The following is a 23,892-nucleotide window of genomic DNA, read 5'->3' on the forward strand; positions in this document are numbered from 1 at the left end:
AGACTCTCTTCAGCTTTCCTGGTGGAAAATTGAGACCTGGCTCGTATCTCGTGATTCCTGTGTATACAAAGCTAAAACGTATTGCTGCCACTCCATTATCCCTTACCCTTTTATCTATTGCAAGGCTTCTTGGAAATACACTCTATTTTCTCTTCTGTTCTGCTCTCTACGTGGTGATACACTGGAAGACAATTAAACAACAAAACAGCAAGGAGGATATGTTTTATATTATTTTGTTTATAAGAACACTCTTGACTGGTAAATAGCTACACCCTTCATAAGTGTTTTCAATTTTCTCTTTGAAATACGAAACAAGTAACACTTTCAACAAGCAACTCTTCTTTGTCAAGTATTTTCAAGTATTTTTGTTCTCTTAGGATACCCAAATAGTTTGAAAATCAAAATGTTTCCAGAAAACATGAAAGTTTGGGCACACTTTTTTTTTTTTTTTTTTAAAGTCACGTTAAGTTCAAGCCGTGACTATAAAGACGTGACTGTCCATGATGCTGAATGCTTCATGCTGAGTGGAATGTCTTTCAGTATGGGAACCAATGCGTGATCTGTAAAAGGACACAGCAACCTTATAAAGCCACTTGCAAGGGAGACTTCACTTGGTTTCTTTCTTATTAAGTTCAGCAAAAAGCATCTCATAACAAACCAATAGCTGGAGATGCATGGGGAAGAATGGCAGCTTCAAACATATGTCAGTGGCCCGGAGTAAGATATTCTTGTGATGGTCATTTCTTGGAAACGGATGACCAGACCATGGCATTTCAGTGTCCCTGCTACGTTGCTCCCAGAAGCACAAAATGATCACAAAAAGCTCTTATTTACCAGCTCATGCCTTTTCCCTGGGAGCATTTCCGAGCGCATGCCTGATACGGGGTCTCTTTTCCCAAGTGAGGCACAGAGGTGGGATTCTCCTTGACTTCACCATGAGAGAACTTGAAAAATTAGGTCTGAAAGTGAGGTGGCCAAGACCCAACTTATGCTAGATTAACCTCACATACTTATGAAAGGCTTTTTGGTCTTGCTGTAGCTGGGATGGTTTCCTCTAAACACACTGTACTCTACTGTATTGTTCTACATTTCCAGAGAGTGTTATTTCAACCCAGTTTAAGGTCACCTTGAGAGTGTCTGGGCTTGGCACAGATGGTTTCTGGGCCCAGGACTTGCTGCTGATCCTGAGTTGTTGGCTGATTACACAAAACAGTTTATAGATTGAGTCTGAGTAAACCCTCCAATTAATGTCATAGAAAATAAGATTCTAAGGTTAAAGCACTTTTTATGTCAAAACAGGCTCTTAGGAACTAGTCATGTTAAGAGTAATGGTTTGATTAGAGAGTGAGAAACAGGACTGGGGAGACAGGAACCTGACCTCAGCAATAAAATGCACATAGTTGCTCTTTTTTTTTTTTTTCTTCTTGGAAACTGGTGTGCAAAAGTACAATTATACAACATGGCCAACATTTCAGCAGGCCAATGCAAACTATTTGTGCTTTTCCTGACTCTGGGCATCTGCACAGAGTTTTGCTTTGCTTTAAAATTTCGGGCCAAATCCTCTTGCTAGCGTGCAACACAAAGAGGTTGCAATGTGAGGACTGGTGCCGGGATGCTCCACTGGCTGGAAGTGGCGGAGGTGGCCATGGTGGTGAACTGACCATGCCGAGCTGCAGGGCTGTTTGGCTCCTCCAACTCAGAAGGTGCTTTTGGACGCTACTGATCAATAAGGCTCGAAGCTAAGGATATCTGCAAGCAGAATGTGATTTGGAACAGCAATGAGGGCAGGGTCTCGTTGTCGGAGTTAGCTGAAATTGGAGTCGGAGGGAGGCGAAGGGGGAAATATAGAAGGAGCCAAACACCCACACGACCCCAGTGCCAACCTTCACTGCCCTTTGCAGTATTTGATTTGTTGTTTCCTTAGAAAACCAGGCGAAGATCCCAGCAGCAGATCATTTTCAACCTCTCAGCGTCTGAGTTAGAATGGAAAGGCTTTATCCCAAAAGTGGATGCTTCCAGTACCTCTGGAAGTGCTGAGTGGTGTTTGCATTCTTGTTATTCTTTCTTCTTACCTTCCTGCAGGAGGAAGCCGGTCCTGGGACGAGGGCTCACACACTTGGATCCTACTGCTGAAGCGTTAGTGAGGTGTCCTCTGGTTTGCTTGTGAGCATGCAGGATGCAGCCGAGAAGGCTGGCAACCCAAGGGATAGGCACGGAGAGCGTGCGTCAGCGTTGACTGCAGCTCTGTGCCTGGCGGGAGTCCTCCGTGTCGGCTTGGAGGTCCTGAGGGCAGTACCAAGGGAAAAGGCAGCGTAACCCCACCTCAGCCTGTGCTGAGGATTTGCTCCTGCTGCTCCCCCTTCAGTGGGATGCAAACACAGAGAGGCAGCTCATACGGTGGGAGGTGGTACGAGAAACTATCAGACAGAGCTCGCTAATATACGGCCGGTTATCTTTATCCCAGCAGGTGCTCCATCTAATTATAGCAAGGTTCGTCTAGGCCTGCCATCAGCCCTATAGCAGGAGAGGGAGACGGGGCCTTCCTCTGCCACCCAGCCCTCGTGTGAGTGACCCAGCTTCTCTCCCAGGCTGCGCAACTCGGGGAAGAGCATAGCCCAAAGAAAGTGTCTTTGAGGGTAACGTCTGCAGACACGGCACCGTGGTGGGACGGATGAGTCTATTCTTGTTTGCACTTCGACAGTTGGCTTTGGCAGCCTCAGAGCCATTGCAGCCCGCGAGCATCAAAGGGTTCCTGTTTGGATATGGGCAGACCAGACTTTCCCGAAGGAAAAAGCAGGACCACATTATTCAAAGTCGTTGTGTGTAACTGAATAAAGAAACTCAGCGCCTTGCAGGGGGAGGTATGGCCACCATTTCGTGTCTCGTCGTTTCACATAAAGGTTGCAGAAGGCTCTGATCACGGGAAGGCCTCCCAGAATAAACACTCATTAAATACAAATGTGCAGCAGCACTTGAAAGTCTGGTGAGAAATAATTATATTGCACTAACTGTGTCATAACTTATAAGGCCATTAACGCTTTAATCTCAAAGGGGGTTAGAGATACTGTATGTACACACTGCAAGAGACGCCTCCTTCTCCAAAAGGCTGCCAGGAGACGGGGTGTAAGGACGGCAGAGTGTTCCTGTGTGACTGTACCTTGAGCACTGTCTTAGTGTAGAGTTTGCCACTTGCCCCCTTGGTCTTACTTGGTCTAATGAAGCTATGATTCCCCACAAACCTGACCTCATTTACCTCCTCAGAGGTTTTTAAAGGCTCTTGAATCTCCGTGCCTGTCGTGTTCCAAGTGAGGCAGGTGTCAGCATTAGGGATAATAATTGGGAAAAAACCCGAAAAAACAACAGGAAAGATCAAGCATGACAAATTAAAGACAAGTCTGTCGGGCTTGATGGCAGCTTATAGGGAAATCTATCACTGGGTTGCAATGGCTGTATTTCTAGTAGTGATTTGAGGGACTACAAAGCCAGGAGGAGAAGCTGCACAGGCAGATAACGTGTGTGTGCTTCTGGAGGGCCATGCAAGACCCTGTCTTTCAGCAGCGCTTTGTGCTCCTTCAAGCAGCAAGGTTTCAGGGGTAGCCGAGCTGCCATTCATAAGGCAGTACGAGGCAAACCCCATCCTCCAAGACTACTTTATCTTTGAATAAGCGTTTCTCCAAAAGCCTTGAGATGCAAAAGAGGAACACAGTTTTCTGCTAGTTGGAAAGGTAAAAGTAATAGTGACAACCGAAAATATTTCGTGGGTTCTTTGTGTGCAAGAGGTAAACGAATCGTATAACCTGAGAAGCCATTTAGCCAAGTTTGGCTGTTCTGTTCCAAAGCACGACTGTGATTGCACCAATTCATTTGGTGGGGGCTGCAAGATAAGGTCTACTGAGTCAGCAAACATTTCCATTTACTTCACTCAGCTTCTTCACTGAAGCTCTACATTGAAGCCCAAAGTAATACAAGTTGAGGAGATTTAGACAGAATTAAACTTGTGCTTTTTTTTTTTTTTTTTTTTTAAAATGTATCACTGGCAAACACTGAGTAATAATTCCACTGGCCTCAGTAGAAATGTCCTAGTCTGAACGCAGCATTTTTCAGGTCCAAATCAGCTTGTGTTTATGGAAGTTTTATGCCATTTTGCAAAGTTTATTTTCTCAAATGAGAAAGAAACATCCAGAAATATCAGGACTTCTACAGAAAACAAGTTGGAGTAGGCCAAGTAAAACGACGGTCTCCATTTGGCAGGGGGAGGAGGTGATGCAATTAGCTGATTTTTATTAAGAAATGAATAGAAAGGTATGAACTTGATATATAGCCTTTTTCTGGCCAGAAATATCACGGCTCACAGTGCAGAAAAGATAAACAGCCAAATGCTTTAGCAAAATGACCTGTGTCTCTGTCTATAGTCAGATAATGCTCAATTATACGACTTAAGAGATGAAAAAATAGACTAAAATAAATCTCCTTAATTTATTTTCCTTCTCTGTTCTACCACTTTCAAGTTTCCTTCAAATCTCTCCCATTTGCTGAGTTTTCCTCTGGCAGAAATCTGGCCTGGTCTTTTGCAAAACTAGAGCACAAGGGATGCTTTAAAAAAAAAAATCACATATTTTTTTTTCTCTTTGTTCTTTTCCTGAAGCTCTTGGAAAACACAAGCTGCTTGTGTAAAATCTCTGCTACTGTGAAAATGTATAAGGCAATCATGGCACACTCCAGAACAACCAGAGCTGATACGTAAGACTCAGAACAAGTGAAAGTAAGAAAAGGAAAAAAACCTACTGAGGCTTTGAGAAAACCCCGTGTCTCTGCATTTACCTCTGGGGTTTGTTTTCGGTTTGGTTGCCCCCCCTCCCCAGTCCTGTTATCCCATCCGAAAAGTGGGATTTGATGTCTCCAGGTGTCGTCATTGCTGCTCTCTCTCAGTAACCGAATCCGGTAGCCGTCCTGCCTTTATTACAGATGTATGGGTTTAAGTATGTGTCTTTATGAAAATTTCTCAGAGCCGTGGTTGACAAGTCATCGTGTGTGGCTGACCCAGCAAAGCCAACATCTGTCCCGAGCCGTGTTTTCATGAGCGTGAGTACAGCTGTTCTTGCTGCTACATCTATTTTTGCAGGTATATCAACAAACGCGTTCTGGTTTTGGCCTCACAGAGGGCCAATGGTGTAGTAGTCATCTCTTTCATTAATCAACCTTACGTCATTTGCTCAATTTAGTAACAGTTTTGTTTTGTTCTTTTTCTCTCTTTCATTGGTGAGTTGCTGGACTAATGTTTGCAAAACATTTGGGTTACGTGTGGCAAAGCGTGAAATTTAACTCAGGGTGAAGCCCAGGCTGGCAACGGTTTGCTGCGTCAGAGCTCTTTGGAGTACAGTCCCTTGCGTGACATCTGCAAACGAAAAGCGGAGTTGTCTGAGGTCACGTCACCAGAGGCGACCCTGAGTGTTACCTTATGCTAAGAGGTAGCTTCATCTTTTTTTTTTTTTTTTTTTGAGGTTGTGCCTGGGACTATTTGTGGTGGTGGCATTGCGTTGCAATCTTCTCCAGAGCAGAGGTGCTTTGCAGCGCTGGATGCTGGAGCTGGCTCCGACAGCCCTGGTGAGGCCGGGTGCGTGGCTGCAGGGCTGTGCTGACAGAGGAGGGGAAACTTTTTTGAGAGTTTGCTTGAAAGCGTTTTTTTTTTCGCATTTGGCAGCTGGACAAAGCAAGCAGACACAAAACATCATTCTCTTGAACATTATAGCTGGTCCATCTACCAGAGGCTGTTAGAAATGAGAATAAGCCCATTGTCCTGAATGTTTCTCCTGTCTTAAGCCTGCAGAAGTGATATAATTTATTTCCCATATCATTTCTTGACCAAACCATACTCTGCACAAGATCTTATCATTTCCTCATGCAGTAGTAACCAAATCTTTTCAATTATATTACATTCCTCTATCAGTGCAACCGACATCCTGTTTGCCTTCCGTGCTGCAGCTGCACATGGAGTTGAAAGCTTCAGGAATATTTTTCTACAATCTCCTAAATCTCCGTTATAATTTGTTAGCCGCGGCCCCTGTCAGCATTTACAGCACCTCCCTTCTGGAGCGGGGAATAGATTGCTTCAGGAAACATTGCCCAACGCCATCATATGTCATATAGTCAAACCTTGATTATTTGCATCCTATTTAGGAAAATGGAGCTCTTCCTATGCTGGGAGCTCGGTATGTCCCCTGAGGTTTGCCTGACGCTGCAGGAGCGCAGGTGTTGCAAGAGCTGTGCTTCTGCAAAGCACAGGCACAGCAAGGGGTAAAAATCGGCGTTTTGGGGTGAGCTTGGCACCTTGTGCAAAGGAAGCTTTGGAGGTTGGTGAGGTCAGTAGTGGGGCTTCAAGGGAGTTTCAGCTGTTGCATCAGTGATATATTTTGTCTGCATTCAGATAGCAAGGGTGTAAATGTCACCCTAATATCATTGTTCTCCTTGAGCGCCTTCTCCTCCCCGTTCTGGTCCAGTTTTCTTTTAATTTTCTTTAAAATCAATGTCTCGAAATCCTAAGGAGATCAAAACCTTATTTTAATCAAAATCTGACCATGAAGTATTGCTTGTGCTTTGTGCTGCTTGATGTGTTTGGACTATGCGTTCTGCATAACGCAAACCAGCTTTGCACGTTGGTGACAGAAAACTCAACGTGTAACTCATAGCTCCTTCAGCTACCAGTCCCGGGGGACAGATATCACGGTTTTTATGGGCTCAGGACAAAAATTGCATTGAAAAACAGACAGTGGCCATGGCAAAATGGACCACATGCTTCCTGAGGTTGGAGTGACTTTGCATCTGTGCCAAATCGAAGTTTTTCAAGCTTTTCTGGGGCTGGTGGGGGGGGATGGCTAAGCTATCGTGTTGTTAATATGTATACTTACTGCTGCCTTCAGGGTGTTTGACGTAAAGTGGGGGGAAAAAAATCCTAAGAAAGTAACAATTACATACAGTGCTTACGCCTGAAGATGTGTTCAGGGTTCCCAGCTGGAGAAGTTCCAGAAATGCGTTTTTGGCTGGGGAGGGTGGCAAAATGCTACTTGGTCCTCTCCGCTCTGAGGCAGGATCAGATATATCTGGCTTATCTTGTCCAGGTATCTGTCACTGCTGAGCCTGTCCCCAGCTGTCCTTAGGGTCTGCAATGTTTTGTCCCACCCAGCCTCAGTATTCTTTCTACAAATAAAGCCAATTGCAGTGGCCTTGGAGAGCTGCTGGTTGCTATTTTCCTGATAGTGATCTTTATGTGCTTAGCTGTGAACACACATTTCTCATCTCCTATTGCTGCTTTTCTAGTTTAGACAAATTAAATTCTTGTTTATACGCTGTTTTCCAAAGTCTCTTCTTTTTTGCTAGCTGTTGTCTTCTGCCTTCTTCAGAGTTTATTCTCATCGCTTTTCCCATCCCCAAACGAAGGTGATGGTTGAGTTTGAGAGCCGGCAGCACCGAGCTGGAGTAACCCCGGAGCACGCAACGTTCCTGCAGCCCTGCACAAGGTCGGCTTTATCTCAAACAGCTTCATCCCACCGCCTCATTCAGTCTGCGGCTCTGTCTTGCTCCTGGGTTCTTCACACCCAAGTGCAGCCCCTGCCACCAGTTCTCCGTTCACATTTGCTTTCTCCTTTCTAAGTACAATCCTTCGCTCTTCTTTGTGCAATTCAATGATTTTTCATTTCAGCCCACTTCACCAGTTTTCCAGGAGTATTGTGGAATTTAATCTTGGCTGGTAAATCACTCACAAACCTTCCTACTGTGATACGATCTCAGCCTTTGCAAGTTCGCTCTTTGTTTCTTCATCCAAGTCCCAAGCACAAATACGACCTTGAACAGATTCACGGGTCTGCCCCAAAGACCTGACTCTGAGCCGATAAAACTGAGCAGGATGTTTTAATTAGTTTCACACTCATGTTAAAGGGGTTTTGTCTCCACCATATTTACCCATGCTAGCTTGTCCAAACGTCGTGCAGAGTCGCAGGAAGATTCCCAGGGAAATAAATCTCCAAAACTTTGTTTCCGCTCCACGCTCGCTGGTGTCCTGCTGGGAACGTTATCTAGCTCTTAGCTAAGGAATACAACATTTTTTCACCTCTCTTGATAAAAACAGTGGTCTTGACCCAGACCTTTTCTCCGCGATGCTGATTTTGTTCTTCTCAATGTGTCCCCTTTTTCGAGCAATAGCACTGTTTTTTACTTTATTCCACCCAGGGCTATCGTCTACTCTGTGCTTCACATAGCGAATGAATCCCTTTGCTTTTGTTAGGGGAGAGCGAGATGAAAACCTTCAGCAAAACAGGAAGCGATGACAAGATGTGGGTTTATTGGATTATTAGCCCTGGGGCACGAAGTTTGCATGTCGTATGGTATTTTTAAAGCAGTAGCATCCAAAGGTCACTGAAAGTGTCAGGCTTGAGATACCCGTTACACTGATTTCTTGAAGTTCAAGCGCTGGATCACACGGTTTCTGGAAAGCCATATGTTAAGTTATCAACGTTGCAGGCATTTGGTGGAGAGTTTGTTCCTGTTATGCAAAATTTATCGTGCAGTTTTCTTTGGTAATTCAGGACCCCACTGTCAGTCTGTGAACTTTGATACTGAGAGATACGTTGCAGAGCTGGGCTGTCAAGGCTTCAATTTGTGTTTTCTGGGGTACAAATTTTAGCAAGAACTGCTAAAATGCATTCGAGGTATTGTGCAACTTGCACAGGATCAGAGCTCACACAAAGAGTGGCTCAGCCGCAGCAGTTCAGAGTCACACTCTGAATGAAGGGAATTAATCGTCTGGTCCACAGATGTAGCAATTAGACCAGTTGTCCTTTTTATTCTGCTTTACTTGGGCTGGTGTTCTCTCCTAACATGGGAATATACTCCCAGAAAAATACTTGACATATATGAATTCTACTCAATTTGGGCTAGGAATTTCTTGAATAAACCACAAAACCAAAGGACTCCCAATTTCTATTTCCATTTCCCAATTCCATTTTATTATGTAAATGTGATTAAACTTGATAACAATGGAACACAATGTACCAAACATTCAGGGGAAAATGCGATTGGAAAGAAAACAAACTTCAACATCTACTAGAACGTGGACTTTTTCTCTTTTAAATAAAACCATCTGTATTTATATTTTAAAAGTTTGTCAGAGCCAAATGTTGACAAACTGTACTATTTCCTAACATGTAACCTGGACGGTGACCCCTTTGTGTAGCCAGGCATGTCCTTAGCCTTCCTATACAAAATACGGTGTAAGAAGCCAGAGGAGGAAATTATTTGCCAAAAAGGTTTTTAAAAAGAAAAAGAAAGAAAAATGAAGTGACGTATGCTACCCGGATTGGAGCCTTAAGAAAAAGAATAGATTAGTCATTCGTCCTTGTTGCAATCAGATAGGCTCAGCTAAAATAAAACCCAGGTAGACTGAAATTCTGTAGACTGAAAAACTGTTCTCACCCATCTGAAAGATTTCTTTTTTCTTGGCTTTGAGCACAAACTTTAGGTTGGAGCAGGGGCTTTCCTTAAGCCTAGAGTGTGCTTGGATCCTTGGCTTGGTTTATATCTACGTCCCGATTCTGGTTTAATTCAAGATATGTTTATACACATACAGAAGCAGAAAAATATGTTTCTAATGCCAGTTAACCAATTCATATTAATTAACGCCAATGAAAGTAAGGATGAAAAATCGAAGGAAAAATAGCATAGGCTCTCGCTCAGTTCAGCAATTTGAATTCAACCCCAACCTAATTCCACCCCGCCTCCTGGCTGTTATTCATTCACCGAAGAAGCTGGGGTGCCCACACACCCGGTTTAAATCAACTGAGAAGCAGTAATTTGCCCCACCACCCATTACGCGACTGAGAAGCTCGTTTCTGTGGGATATTGTGAAGGCTGAGCTGTCGCACGAAGCATGGGCCCATGAGAGGCTCTGAAACATGTCCATCGGTTGCGACCTCTGACTTCAAACATTTCTAAAGCTGTGGGTTTCGAAGGGCTGAACATAGTATGGGAATTAGTCACTGCTTCCCATGCTTATATGTTCCTCCCTGAGCATATAAGGACCTTTGATCTGAACCAGTCCATATGTTCTTGTGTTCTTGTAGTCTTTTCACCTCTATTTTAACCCGGGCTAGCTCATTGGGGTTGACCAAACTGAAATAAAAACATTTTTTTCTTTTCTGAGTAGACATAACATCAGGCATCCTTGTTCAAACAAAATCCTGTTAAAGCGACTGCAATTAAACTGAGAAGGGACATGGGATCTGGTCTTTATTTTTAAGTTCTTGCCTCTACAATGATTCAGATTGGCTTGGCTAAGAAAAAAAATCCCTCCTCCTCTTGACATAAATCAGTGTGTTCTGGCTTTTGTCCCCAGGAATAGACTCTCTGTTCTGTTGCCAGCGTTATTCCCAGTTTTTTGTCATAGTTATAGGACTTGATTATCTTCAGGGACAGGCTGTTTCCTTGTGGTCCTTCTAACAGTTTTCAGAAGACTTCAGGTTGTGAGCCATCTCCTTCCAGTCTCTGTTCTAACCAAATCGTTCTCCAGCCTGAGCTGAGCTGCCAGAGGGGTTAAGTTTGGGAAGTGCTTGCATTTTCTGTCTGCAATTTACTTAAAAGTAGGACTGATGGGCCATCTGGAGCAGAAGATGGGGCAGGTGACGTTCCCTGGTGCAAAACCGCTGCCCGTGCAGTGTGTGCACACACACCCAGACCCCACGGCCTCCCACCCTCCCGTCCTCTCTCCCTTTTTAAATCCATAGCCATGTTCGTCTCACTCTTCCTTCAGCCTCCATCCCTTCCCAGCGCTTAATGCCTAGACTTAATATTTTCTACCTTTTAAGGGCCTTCTTTTGCTAAGGATACAACAGGCAATGTTTTCCTCTGGAAACTCACTACGTCCCCGAGGTTCAAAGTGCGCCTCAGGCGGTGTAATTGTTATCAAAATGATGCGTATTAGAATATGCAAATTGTGAGCTTGCTATTGCCAAAAATTGGAAGCCACATATATAAGATTACAGGTTATTCTTCCTCTGTGAGAAGGGTGGTTTGGGGTGGTTTTTTTTTTTTCTTTGACTTTTTTGTTTTCCTGTTGAATGTCATCTGTCTGAATGCTTTAGAAAGAATCCAGAGGAGTTACGCGGTTTCAGGGGTCAGCGCAATAAATTAAGTAAAGGCGGCGTGTGGCTTTCCTAGGGAGACAACGCGAGTATGGGCATAACGAAGTGGGGTCAGTGCCTCAGAGGGCGTAAATCATCGTTGCTCCCTTGAAATCCATACAGCCACGCTGGTAAACGTAGGAGTTGGGGAGCTCATGCAGAAAAATGCTGCAGCAACTAAATTCATTTCCAGACCAGGCTTGGAGTTACATAAAATGCGATTGTCAAAAATGTCTCGGTTTTAGTCCACGGCTCTATCAACAAGTGATTCACTAATGCTGCATTTCAGGAATGCGCGTAAATGCATGTTTAAATACAGTGACGTTCAAAACAACATGAAAAATTATTTTAAGTTCCACTAAAATCACACTGAATATTTGAGGTTGGAGGGAATCTCTGCTCAGAGCGAGGTCAACAAGAGCAGGTTGCTCAGGAGTAACTTTTGCTTAGGTGCTGATTTTATTTATTTATTTTTTTTTTTTTATGAATCAGAACTTCAGTTCTTCCATTATATCTGAGGTGAACGGGACAACAGGAAAATTGTGTTTTCCTCCTTTCATCTTGAAGTTCTGTGTCAGTGCAAAACACAGTGACAGTTCAGCTGATTTGCGGACTGTATGCGTCGCTGCCAAGATGGCAGCAATCCTGACGCTTCGGTAATGTTGGAGAAGGAACCCCCAAAAGAGTCACCCTGACAAAAATAACATATTCTTGACTTCTGAATAGTTTGAGTCCATTAATAATGGCTTCCCTTCGAATTTTAGTTCGTTCTGTCCCCCTAGGAATAGTGGCCAGCGCTGATGCTGCTTTGTAATGTCGTATCGAGTGGGAATAAGAATCGGCAGGAGCTGATGATGCTATGTCTGTGCGAAAGTCAGCAACGAGAGGTGGCCACTCAACGAGTGTGCTCAAATGCTGGAACAAAGTCTTAGAGAGGCTGTGAAATCCCCATTTTTGGTGATTTTTTTCAAAGCTTAGCTGGACAGGGCCACGAGCAACCTGATATAATTTAGAAGTTAGCCCTGTTTTCAGCAGGGAGTTGGTCCCACTGGAGGCCCCTTTGAACCCACATTGCTCCGTGATGCTGTGTTTCTTGCAGCCAGTGCTTGGAGGTGCTTGCCGGCCGCATGGTTTCACACCTCCTCAGCCCAAGATCCGCACTCATGCCAGGAGTCTGATTTTTTGCAGGGCTCCTTTACTTTTGGAAGTGCTCCGCTTGCATTTGATCCTCCCTGCTCTCTCTGAACGAAGGCGGGCTGGCTGGCAGCTGGTGGTGGGGTTGGAGGGGGTTGAAGAAGTGGAACGTAAACTCCAGATTATTGTCTGGAATGGCTCAAAGTGCCATCAGGTGTGAGGCTTGGATAGAGATTTGTGGAGTTTGACGCCTTGCCCAGACAGAGCTTGAGTTCAATCACTTAAAGGCATGTCCGGCTAGACACAGCCATTGTGTCGGATCCTGGAACAGGAATATCCTGCGCTCTTTCAATCAGAGCCACAGAAGTGTTTGGTTTTACAGGTCACTTCATTTGTTTCTGGCCCCTGCCTATGATAAATAGCTCCGTCTACCGCGCTGGGCTCTTTCAGAGCTGTTTGCTCAATGCCTGTAGGCGTTCAGATCTACCTGAGGTGATCTTTGCCTTTTGGCCCGGGTGGTCCAACCCCCGGACTGGAAAGACATCCTTTGTGAGCTTGGCGTAAGCGGTATTTATTTGAGTCTGCGCTCTTGCTAGACAAAGCCTGCGGTGGAGAGCGCATATCTTAGCGATGGCATTGAGAGGTTTTATTTGGAGACAGATTGAGATTTAGAGTGTCGCTTTTGACTGTTATAAACGAAGGCTGGTTTTTATTTGCAACATTATTTATGCTGTGATAATATTGCATCAGTAAAATATACCGCTTTGGCAGTATCGGCTCATGATCCCACCTGTCTAGGACTGTGGCCAAAGCTCCTCCATCACAGATACTCCGTGACCTGAGCTGTCACTGGTGTGTCTCTGCTTTCGTATTTACATCGCAGCAACAGCCGCCGTTGGGGCTATGGCGAGCAGACAGCCCAGGGTGACTCCCACAACAACAACTGCAGAAATATGCAGGTTGTTATAGCTGTGCCAATGCACAGACAGATCCATCAGTGCCATCCCGCCTTCTCCGGAGATGAGTGCTATCACCCCAGCAGCTGAGGTGCAGCTTATTTCCCTTTTTTGGCAACACATCTGAGGGAATTGTGGCCTCCTGCCTGCTGCAGACCTGCCTTCATCAGGAAAGTGAGGTAGGCAGCAAAGTATGGCCATTTTTAAAGGCCTGGAGAGGCCAGAATAATCCTACCTCAGCCTTGGCAAGACACGGCATTGCAGCACATTCCTTCGCCATTGTAACTCCGCGTTGGGGCTGTAGAGCCAGACGATACTGGCAAAGCAACAGAAATGGAGTTTGTGTTTTTTGGTGGGGGAATAAAGATTAATACCACCAACTGTAAACTCAGGGTGGGGGAATTTTAGGAAAGCAAAAATGTCCTGACTCTGAATTGTACCAGAAATTAATATCCCAGTTCTTGCAAGAAATATAGTGTTGTCTTTCCAGGATAGCCAGGGCCTAATAGTTACCTCTCATCTGAAAAGAATAACGTCTCTCAGGCAGCATATCCGATCAGACTTGGATGGCTTTGTTTTTTGGTACAGGTGTCTTGACTCTGTTACTGAATCCGCAGGGTGGAAGGAGTCCAAGGCTGAACGGAGCGCCATTCCCCAGCAACGCGTACCAGATGTTTGAGAAATGAACAGAAATGAAAGTCAGTGTTCCCTGGGACAACGGTATCAAGGTATTTCCTAGGCTTTTGTTTCATTGCTGGAAAGCTTACACGTGTCCTGTATTTTGGTTATTAATAGGCTTTCACTGCGTTTTGAGGGGAACAGGTGGACAGTTTGTGCTGTAGCCGGCTCTTATAGATTAAAATGAGGGGAGACAACATTAAAACCAGAAAGGCCAGTCAGAAGGATGAGTAGTAGGAAAAGAGGGGTTGTTAACGTCCTCTGTTGTTGAGTGTCAGTCAGGAAACTGTCAGTCATGGGTATGTCTGTTCAGGCTTTGACAGTTGATTGCAGTAAGACGGTGCTTCTGGTTCTGCCTCGCTGCTCCTTTTCACCAGCTCCACCAGAGCTTCGCATAATTTGCCTTAGTTTTGTAAAGCTGTCATGTTTTCCGTGATCCTCCTAAAATCATTTTTCTGCTGATCTTCAAGTGGTTGTGCTGATCTTCAACAATGCTGTGGTTGCTTTTTGCGGGCTCGTCGAAAAAGCTTGGAGTTGCAAGGTACTTCTGGTCTGGTTCCATCAGCTTTTCAAACCAACCAAAACAGTTTGGGAGCATCTTGGGTAGGATTTGCTTGGGACCAGGCAAGTGTGCCATGACTACCTTTAGATATAATTTTTTTTTAAGTGCCTCTGAACCAGTATATTTCTGAATGCAGCTTCCTACCCAGAATATGGATGAGGAACATACTGACTATGAGTTAAGAACTTAGAAATGTGCTATTGAATTCTCTATTGCGATTCAGTTACCATAAACAGTAATTAAAATAGTTACTGGGCTATCCACTGGCATGAGGAACATTACATACTGTTATGTTTTCCACAGGCAAAGAGCCAAGCTCAGGCCAGAGTCAGTCTTGATGCCTTTTATTTCATGCAAAGGGAATCACAAACGTGAGGCTTTCCTCCATAGCCCTGTAACTAGCTCTCCTGAGGCATCCCTCACTCGAAATCAGGATGCCTCTGCAGCATGCTGGTCCTTGGGACACACCGTTGTGGCACCATTCATTCTCTGCTCACAGCTATATCCCAGAGAAGCAATAACTTCTGTTTACTTAAACTTTTGTTCTCTGTGACGGGTGCAGGACTGTAAGGGACCTTAATGATCATCTAGTTCCAACGCCCCTGCTATGGGCCGGGACACCTCCCACTAGACCAGGTTACCCAAAGCCCCATCCAACCTGGTCTTGAACACCTCCAGGAATGGGGCCTCCACAATTTCTCTGGGCAACCTGGGCTAGTGCCTCACCACCCTCACAGTAAAGAATTTCTTCCTAATGTCTAATCTAAATCTGCCGTCTTTCAGTTTAAAACCACTACCCCTCGTCCTGTAGCTCCAGTCCCTGATAAAGAGTCCCTCCTCATCTTTCCTCTAGGCCCCTGATAGGTACTGGAAGGCTGCTATAAGGTCTCCCTGGAGCCTTCTCTTCTCCAGGCTGAGCAACCCGAACTCGCTCAGCCCGTCTTCACAGGAGGGGTGCTCCAGCCCTCTGATCATCTTCGTGCCCTCCTCTGGACTCGCTCCAACAGGTCCATGTCCTTCTTACGTTGGGGATCCAGAACTCCAGGTGCAGTCTCACCTCCCTTGACCTGCTGGCCATACTTCTTTTGATGCCTGCAATACTGTTTGCTATCTGGGCTGCAAGCACATGCTGCCGGGTCATGTTGAGCTTCTCATCAACCAACACCCCCAAGTCCTCCTCCTCAGGGCTGCTCTCGATCCATTCTCCAACCAGCCTGTACTTGTGCTTTGGATTTCCCTGACCCATGTGCACTTGACCTTGTTGAACTTCATGAGGTTTGCACAGACCCACCTCTTAAGCCTGTCCAGGTGCCTTGGCTGGCATCCCTTCCCTCCAGTGTGTTGCCTGCTCCACACGGCTTGGTGTTGTCCTCCTGTCCGATCCAACTCAGACGTTCTGAAGTGACCTCAGGTGCTTTGGGTTGAGAAAGTAGGAGGAAAAGTGTAACCTGGCTTTGCAATACTGTTTTGTGAGCAGAGAGCTGAAGTCAATATTCCTTCTTCCTCTACTTGGAATTTTCTGAGCCTGCCGTTTCCACCTTTAAGGGTAACAAGAGCAGTACCAGCTCCGCAATGAATGGTTTGATGGTACTAACTCATACCTTCTAGCTAGATTTCCTCTGGATCAGATAAAATGCTTGTAGAAGCAATGAACAGTCCTGATCCCAGCAAAATCCAGCCTTGAGCGCATCCAGGGATCTTGGAGGGAAACTGGGACATTGGGAAGGTATGGACAGTGGTGCCAGCAGAGCGAAGGGCTCAAGCTCAAATTCCCTACTCTAATTGCTAGTCTCTGCAGCTCCTGGTGCTGCGTCTGGTGGTGAATGTGTTAACGAGATTTACATGTAAAGGTACTACAGTGAGAAGGTTCATATAAATAGATTAGGTAGAGAGGTTTGCGTAAAATCAACTGTCACACTCTGAAGGTTAATAGTTTCCATCCCGAACAAATGTCTGAACATTCAGCTTTTATAAATCTTAGCTCCATGTTCAATGCTATTCCAGCTGACGCTACAGCAGAGTGGTTATTCGTTTTAACAGATTTCTAGAGGACAGTTTGGTAAAAAAAAAAAAAAAAAAATAGGCAACTGTACAAAAAGAAAAAAAAAAAGCAGAAGGTGCAGCCAAGACATCAGTGATAAAGTGGAGCAGAAGAGGCAGCCTGAGCCTTGGACTGCAGTGCGGGACATTGTGTGCTGGAATCAGGAGTTGCTCCAGAGAGATCAATATTTGTTGCCCTGCCAGTCCGAGTGCCAAAGCACTGTGTCACCAAAGGAGAGAAAATCCGTTGTGTAAATCTGTGGAGAGTGGGTGGTAGGATGTGACATGCAGATAGCAGGGGATAATGCAGGAAGTCTGTAAAAGAAGATGTATGGACCACATACTTGGTTATTTGGTGGCTGGATTTCCCCCCGCCCCCGAATGTGGCTTCTCTTTGTGCTCCTGTGCTTTTCTTCCATGTTTCACCCTGACTTTATTCTAGTATTTCCTGGGCCTTACAAAGAAGAGCAAAACTTGCTATCACCCTGGCTGATCATGCCAGCTTCTTTCTAGGGTCTGGCTGAGGGAAACCTTTTTATCAAGCAAGGGATCTCGGGACCGTTTGTCTCTCCTCTACCCAGGTTTTTCCACTGCCACGGGAAAAAGAGCCCCTGGGAAACTGCTTTGGTTTCTCCCGTGTGTAGCTGGAGATAGACGAAGGCTGGGAAGTCTTTGCCAGACTGAGAAGCCCATCAGTGTAGCTGAGCAAGGGATGAAGGTAACACCTGGTCCTCTTCCTCTTGTCCAGAAGAGACCTTGGGTACCAGTCTGTGAGTCTTGGGGTCATACAGCTCCTGAGCCACCACAATTACAAACTGCTTGCTTACTAAGGGGTTGCAAAGGACTTACTACTCATCTATAAATTCCAAATTTCTGCTCTTCTTATTGGATCATTCGTGACTCCTAACAGTCATCTGGATTGCCCAGTGGCAGCAGCGTCTGGTTTATTCTGGAGAAACTCAGCAGAATTTATTTCATATGTCCCGTATTCGTAACAGGTCAGTCTTTAGCAGCTTTTGGGTTGTCTAACCCAAACAGGGGTATTTATTTTCAGCCACAGAATTAGCTTGCTCATGAAGTTTTTATGCTGCCTGGTGGAGACTTCTGTATTTCTCTTTGGCTTGCAAACCTGACTTTGGCACGATGACTAGATGACAGAAAGGCTTTCTGTTTGCTTAGAAGATGCTACTGCATGATGGCAATGGGACCATAAACTCATTGCTGGGACAACATCAGGCTGTAAGCTACAAATGAGCTGTCAATGTAAGGAAATACTCATACTCAACCAAAACCAGACTTCACTCGTAGCCTTCTGGGAAACAGAGGCAAACAGAGGGTAAGAAAAAAACGCATGGTGAGACAGTCCCAGCAAGGATGCACAAAGGTGTCGGCAGTCTGCTTTGGTGCACTGAAATCTAGAGCACATCAGCTCTTTCTAGCCACGAGTGCTGAGCCTTAGCAAAACCCTGAAATTAATTTTTAAGAGTGTGTTTGGTATCCAGCCAAGGAACTTTTCCTTGCTAAAACTTTTCCACTATGACTGGCAGAAATGTAACTGCGCATGAAAGATTGCACAACGCTGTCTCCCAGTGAGCCAAACAACAGGGAAAAGGCAAAGAGCATCCCAGATATATTACAGTTAGCATTTAGATGAACCAGTTTCATAACTATATATATATATCTGCCATGAACCTCTCCATGTACGAGGTGTAAGGACTGTGGTTCGCTTATTAATCTTTCCAGAATTACCAGACAAATATCAAGAAGTCCAGCTACAAGAGATACCATCAAAAAAAGACGAGCCTTTGGTTTGTTTTAGAACTCGCTCTTGTATTTCTTCTGTGGGTGGGAGAATCTCTCCTACATTGATCGCTGTAGCCTTTTCTTAGTGGCTTATTGCAGACTAACAGAGCTCCTGTATATTTATGCTGGGCAATCTGTTGGCTGGCTTGTGGTGCAGAGAAATTTAGATGAGATAAAGCTCTGGCCCCATGTAATTTGGAAGGATCATGATTACTGCTCCCTTGACACAATATTGAAACCAAAAGAAAGATTTCTATTAGGTTTTAGAGAGTAATTTAACAATCTAATTTTGATAATGCTTACCCACACTCACCAGGCACAGCAAAAATTCAGGTAGATAGCCCAAATCTCAGTATCTCCTCCCTGTCCTCCCCATCTGGTTTTCGTCTGTTCACGGAAAGACAATAGTAGTCTTTTGGGAGAGGAAGAGAGAGAAACTAACACCAATGAGATCATTATAGTGGGGGTATGGAGGTCAGAAGAACATCTTAAAGTAATAAGTAAAATGGAGAGACGCATTAGTTGAGTCAAACTTTGTGAGAGAGGATGAATTCTCTTTTATGTTATTGAATGACCTTTTCCCCCAAAGTTTAAATCAGTGAAGCTTTCTACTGTAACTCAGTTTCTGTGGCAGGTTTGCATTGCCTTTCAGATTACATGGTTTTCACTGCTGAATATGTAGAAAACAGTATTGGGTTTTTTAATTCTTAGACTTGTTTCAAGTAAAGGAAAAGAAGAGAAAAGAGTTTTATACAAAAGCTTGGAGAAATATACAGCTGAAGAACATTTGATTTAAAGCTCAGACATGTAATGCTCTCCCCAAGTTACCTACCATAAATTTTAAACCGATATTATAGTTGCGATTATATACTTTTTATGATGCATTTCAGGCCTCATTCCCAGACAGATTTATAGCCCTTACACAATGCTAGATGAGTGACTCCACATGCTTCATGTCAACAAGTTCTTTTTCTTTTTTCTTTTTTTTTTTTTTTCCTCCCCCTGAAGCTTCTGCTGGCTAGAATTAAGCCATCATGCAGTCAGAGTGAACTTGGTGTTGTCATTTTTGAACTGCTCTTGGTCATCCCACAGAATTTGGTGAAAACGGCCAAGAGGGTTTTGACTCTACAGGTGGACGTCAGTAAACAAGGGCTGGTACCCCTAAAAATTCCAAAACTGAAACCGGGTCTTTCTTATATGTATATGCTGTGTTGACCCCCTGAGTTTTGACGTGGTTAAAGGTCAAGGTAAAGCCCATCTAACCTACAAGGTGTCCTTTCCAAAACAATCTCACCTACAGAAACAGAGAGAGGAGAGAACAATGTCGCTCTTTACAGGCTAACAGATGTGAAAATATCTACAAATACAGAGTAGCCAACAATAACCTAACACAAATCATGAACTGTTGGAAAGAAAAATACCTTTACACTGGGCTTTGAGTAAATGCTGTGGCTTGGTGACAAGTACAGATTTTGCCCAAATGTTCTGGCTGATGCTTTGCCTTTGATGGCTCTCATAGGATGGTCCCATCACCATCCTTGCATCAAGCTGTACCACCCAAAAGTCTTACACGCGTCAAAGCCAGAAACAGTAGAGCAAAAACACCATGTCTGTTTATATTTATTTCTGAATAAACACAGGTATATTTATATTCATTTCCAAAACCCTCAAGAGCTTACAAGGTCTGACTAAGGCTGCTAGGACAGGGTTATCCTTTGGCATATTCATAAACGCGGGACATGCAGAAGCAGGAGGAATCTACCCAGGATATCGCATCACAGCTTGATGTAACCACAAGGCCACTGTACGTTTTACATGCACTGGTGCACCTGACTCACACAGGATGTGGCTTTTTTGCCAGCTTGTCCTTGAGTGTGGAAATTTAGGCTGTTAATCCCTCAAGGGGAACAGGCATCTCCGTGGGGTGTTGCAAGGATGGTGGCTGTACCCACAGCAGAAGGAAATGAGTGGTTGAAACAGAGAGAGGAAGGGATGGTGCCTTGATCATCCGGGCAGGATGGGGATGTGTTACGTCCTGGTAGAAGAATAATCCATCTCCTGTCCTTCATGCGCGGGGAGAGACAGGCATATTGCTGAGGCCTGCTGGGATAATTAATCCCCTGATGGGTTGGGTCCATCAGCCCTTCAGAAGATGGTGGCTGGAGGGAAACTGCCTAGACTCCAGCAAAATTTTACCTGATGTGGTCAGTGAGGCAGAAAATGTTCCTGGCATGGGAAAGTTACTAGTTTATCCCGAGGGTTGTCCTTGTTTTCCAAGCTGAGAACATGCTTGGAGGCAGCAGCTGTGGAGGGACGTTGTAAACGGATGGGCAAAGGCATCAAATGCCCAACGCGTCTGAAGCCAGCAGCCCTGCTCCGTGGCGGTGATGGTCCCTGCTCCATGGAGCCACTCGCCAGCCCATCCTGCAGCAGAGCCTGGCGGGCAGGGGTAGGAATGGCTGGTTTTCAGGGAGCTGATTCAGGAGCAGAGATTTACGCTGTGTTTGACAAGAAGAAAGTCCGTTTCAGTAGCTCCTGTTTGCAGCTGGCGGGCTGCAGGGAGGCGGCGGCCGTTCGGCTGCGTGTTTTCCAGTCCCACACGCTTCGGTTTGGCTCTGGGGATCAGGTGCCCAGGGACACAGGGAATAGCCCCTGTTCAAGGACAGAACATCTTGTTCAAATATTTTCTTTCTATAAAAATGACAGCGACTTCTTTAAGGCTGTTGCCTGCCCGTTCGTGAAGCAGAGCTTACGGACAAATTCCTCATGTGCAGCATATTTCTTTTTATGACCTGAAAAGCAGCACACAGAGCAGCTGAAGGATTTGCTTTAGGCAGAACTGATTTATCTCGCACCCACCAAAACCGTCTATCTTCTGTTTTTATTTCTTTATTCCTGGCCTTTCTGAAGTGCCCTTTACAGCAGCCAAAACGCTGCCTGTCCATCCCCTTGCTCCCTTGCGTCAAACCCACGAGACTCACTGCGATTTGGACCAGTTGTTGTCTCCCGCGATCCTCATGCTGCCTAAGCGATGGGGCTGTCAGCAGCAAGAAGAAACCCGGTTGGCTTCCCCCAAAGCTGGGTTTTGGACCTTCACGTCTCCACGTTACAGGGAACCAAGCCCTTAGCTGTTCTCTTTCTGCTTTTTGTTTTCCTGTGGTATGTTGTATTTTTGTGAGTGAGAGTTTGGGCTGTGGCACTGAAGGATTATTTGCTGTGTAGGCTATTGGAGTGGTTGGAAGAGACGTTGTGGGCACCCTTCTGCCACTCATCTATTAAAATGCAAAAAAATAGAGGATTTAAGATGATTTCCAAACTCAAAAGAAAAAAAGTCTTTGGGAAAACCAGACTGTGGGTCTCATATATCATTGACCTTAATGCTAACTCCTCCTGGTGTTGGCTCTCTGCAGTTTCTCGCTGTTGCTCCCCATCAATGGCTTTGTTGTGCTCCGGCCCTTCTGCTCTCCTGTGCTCTCTCTCATCCCTCTTCGTTAGGCTGAGCATGGGATTTGTCAAAACCTTTCCCTCAAAAGGTTGTCAAAACCAGTAAAAGTGCTTTTGACACAGCTTGAAAACAAAAGGTCCTTTGTATTTCTGTGTTTTTCAACAAAGGTCCAACCTTTTCCACAGCAGGAAGAAATGTTTTCAGTTCATTTCCCTAACAGCTGTAATATCTTCTATGTTCTCCTTTCCTTCTTAATCCTCTCTTAATACCATCTCTAGAAATCTCATCTCCCCAGGAAGTGTTGCATATCTTATCTGTCTTGTTCATTTTCTTGTATATTTTTTTCCTAATCTAGCTTAAGCTGTAAATTCTTCAGGCTGAAGAAAAGAGCTACGTTTTGGCAGTCTTTCTTTGAGATCATTGACTTAATCTGGGTTAAGAACGAAAGCAGCGGGCGATACTTTCTGCTCAACGCAAGACCGTGCTTAGAGAAACCGGCTTTCAATATTTTGCGTTTTAAAGAGGAGGATGGCTTAAAGACAGAAGAATCTGGGTGTTTCTCAGCTCTTTGCTATGCAGCGGCCCATCACCATCAGAGGTTTTCTTGGCGTTATTCCTTTGTAATAAATAATTGTCATCTCCCCAACCAGCTAGAACCAACTAAATGCCCGAATGTACTGAGACTCCTGTGGTTTTTCCCTCATCCAAGAAGTCTCTCCGGAGCACCTGAGCGAGCTGAAAATGCAAATGCAGTGATGAATTGCCAATATCCTGCACTGGAGGAGGAGGAGATCTTCATAACAGACCTACCTCTTTTCCTACTGATTTCACTGAGCCTGTCACAGCTTGCTGGCCAAAAGCAGGGGCTCTAGAATGAGAGCTGTCATGCCTCTGAGGTATGCAGAGGAGACGATAAAATACGTATGCAAAATGTATGCAAGTGGCAGTAAATAAAGAGTTACGGAAATAGGCAGGTATTCACAAAATACTGGTCTTTGCCGCGTCTACTTCCCTGCAGAGGTGGAGTTCTGGTCATGCTTTTGTCACTGTGATAGTAACTGAGCACGTTTGTCAAGGTCCAAGGGCTGGCGTGACCCAAAGCTTTTAGAATTTGTGAAAAATCTTTACATTTTTCATCTTTTCTGTTAGCTATATTTACAGAAAAAAAAAAACCCAAACATTACTCAAGTCCAGTAGTAATGGAAGTGAAGGTGGTGTTGATAGCTAGTCCGGCTAAGAGAAATTTGAATATGCTGCTTTCAGCAGTGTTCCAGGAAAAGTGGCAGAAATGACAGATATGAAGATGATGTTGCCTATTAGTACATGATGAAAGTCTTATTTATTTCTTAAAACATCACTAATGTTTCAGGGCTGCTTTTCCAGAGAGAGCTAGCAATATTTGATTATTTCCAACTGGAGGAATATATAAAATAACAAAGAGTTGTTGCACTTGATAGTGCCTCATGGCTGGTGGTCTGGCAGCTGTTCAGATGATACATACGAACACTTAGAGGAAAGCATCTTGGAGAGTTTTAAAAGCCTTTCTTAGAAATGGATATATGTGTGATTCAGTTCACGTCTTTTCCTCAGCCATGACAAATAAATGTTACCAGTGTCAGGAAGAATAGTCCTGGTGACGGGCAATGGCAGCTTGTTCAAAGAGGGATTACAGCTGAAACCTGGAAGGAAAACACTGTCAGCCCTGCCCTTGGAAGAGGAGAAATGTTCTCAGAGAGAGGGATGTGACATAAAAAGAAAACCCAGAGTGTTTCCTCCCCTCATGCCAAGTTTTTTTTTTTCACTTTTCATGGAAGATCGACCCCTTTCCTTGGGGAGAGCTGTGCAACCCCATAAAAAAGCAAGAGACCCCTCAGTCATATCAGACAAGGCTCTGCAGCCTCTGCTTTGTACATGGGAGCTTTGTCCAGGATCAGGGCAATTACTGACCGATATAATTAATCTCATGTTTGAATTTTTCATATAAGCCAATGAAGACTGTAAGCAATGATTGCATGTGTAACTGCAGAAAGAAAGAGGTACATTGTGGTGTCTGCTGCAAGATCTATTTCTCTGGAAACAATGACTAATACAGCTTTTTCAGTGGAG

The sequence above is a fragment of the Rissa tridactyla genome, chromosome 4, assembly GCF_028500815.1.
Source record: "Rissa tridactyla isolate bRisTri1 chromosome 4, bRisTri1.patW.cur.20221130, whole genome shotgun sequence".
Classification (NCBI taxonomy): domain Eukaryota; kingdom Metazoa; phylum Chordata; class Aves; order Charadriiformes; family Laridae; genus Rissa; species Rissa tridactyla.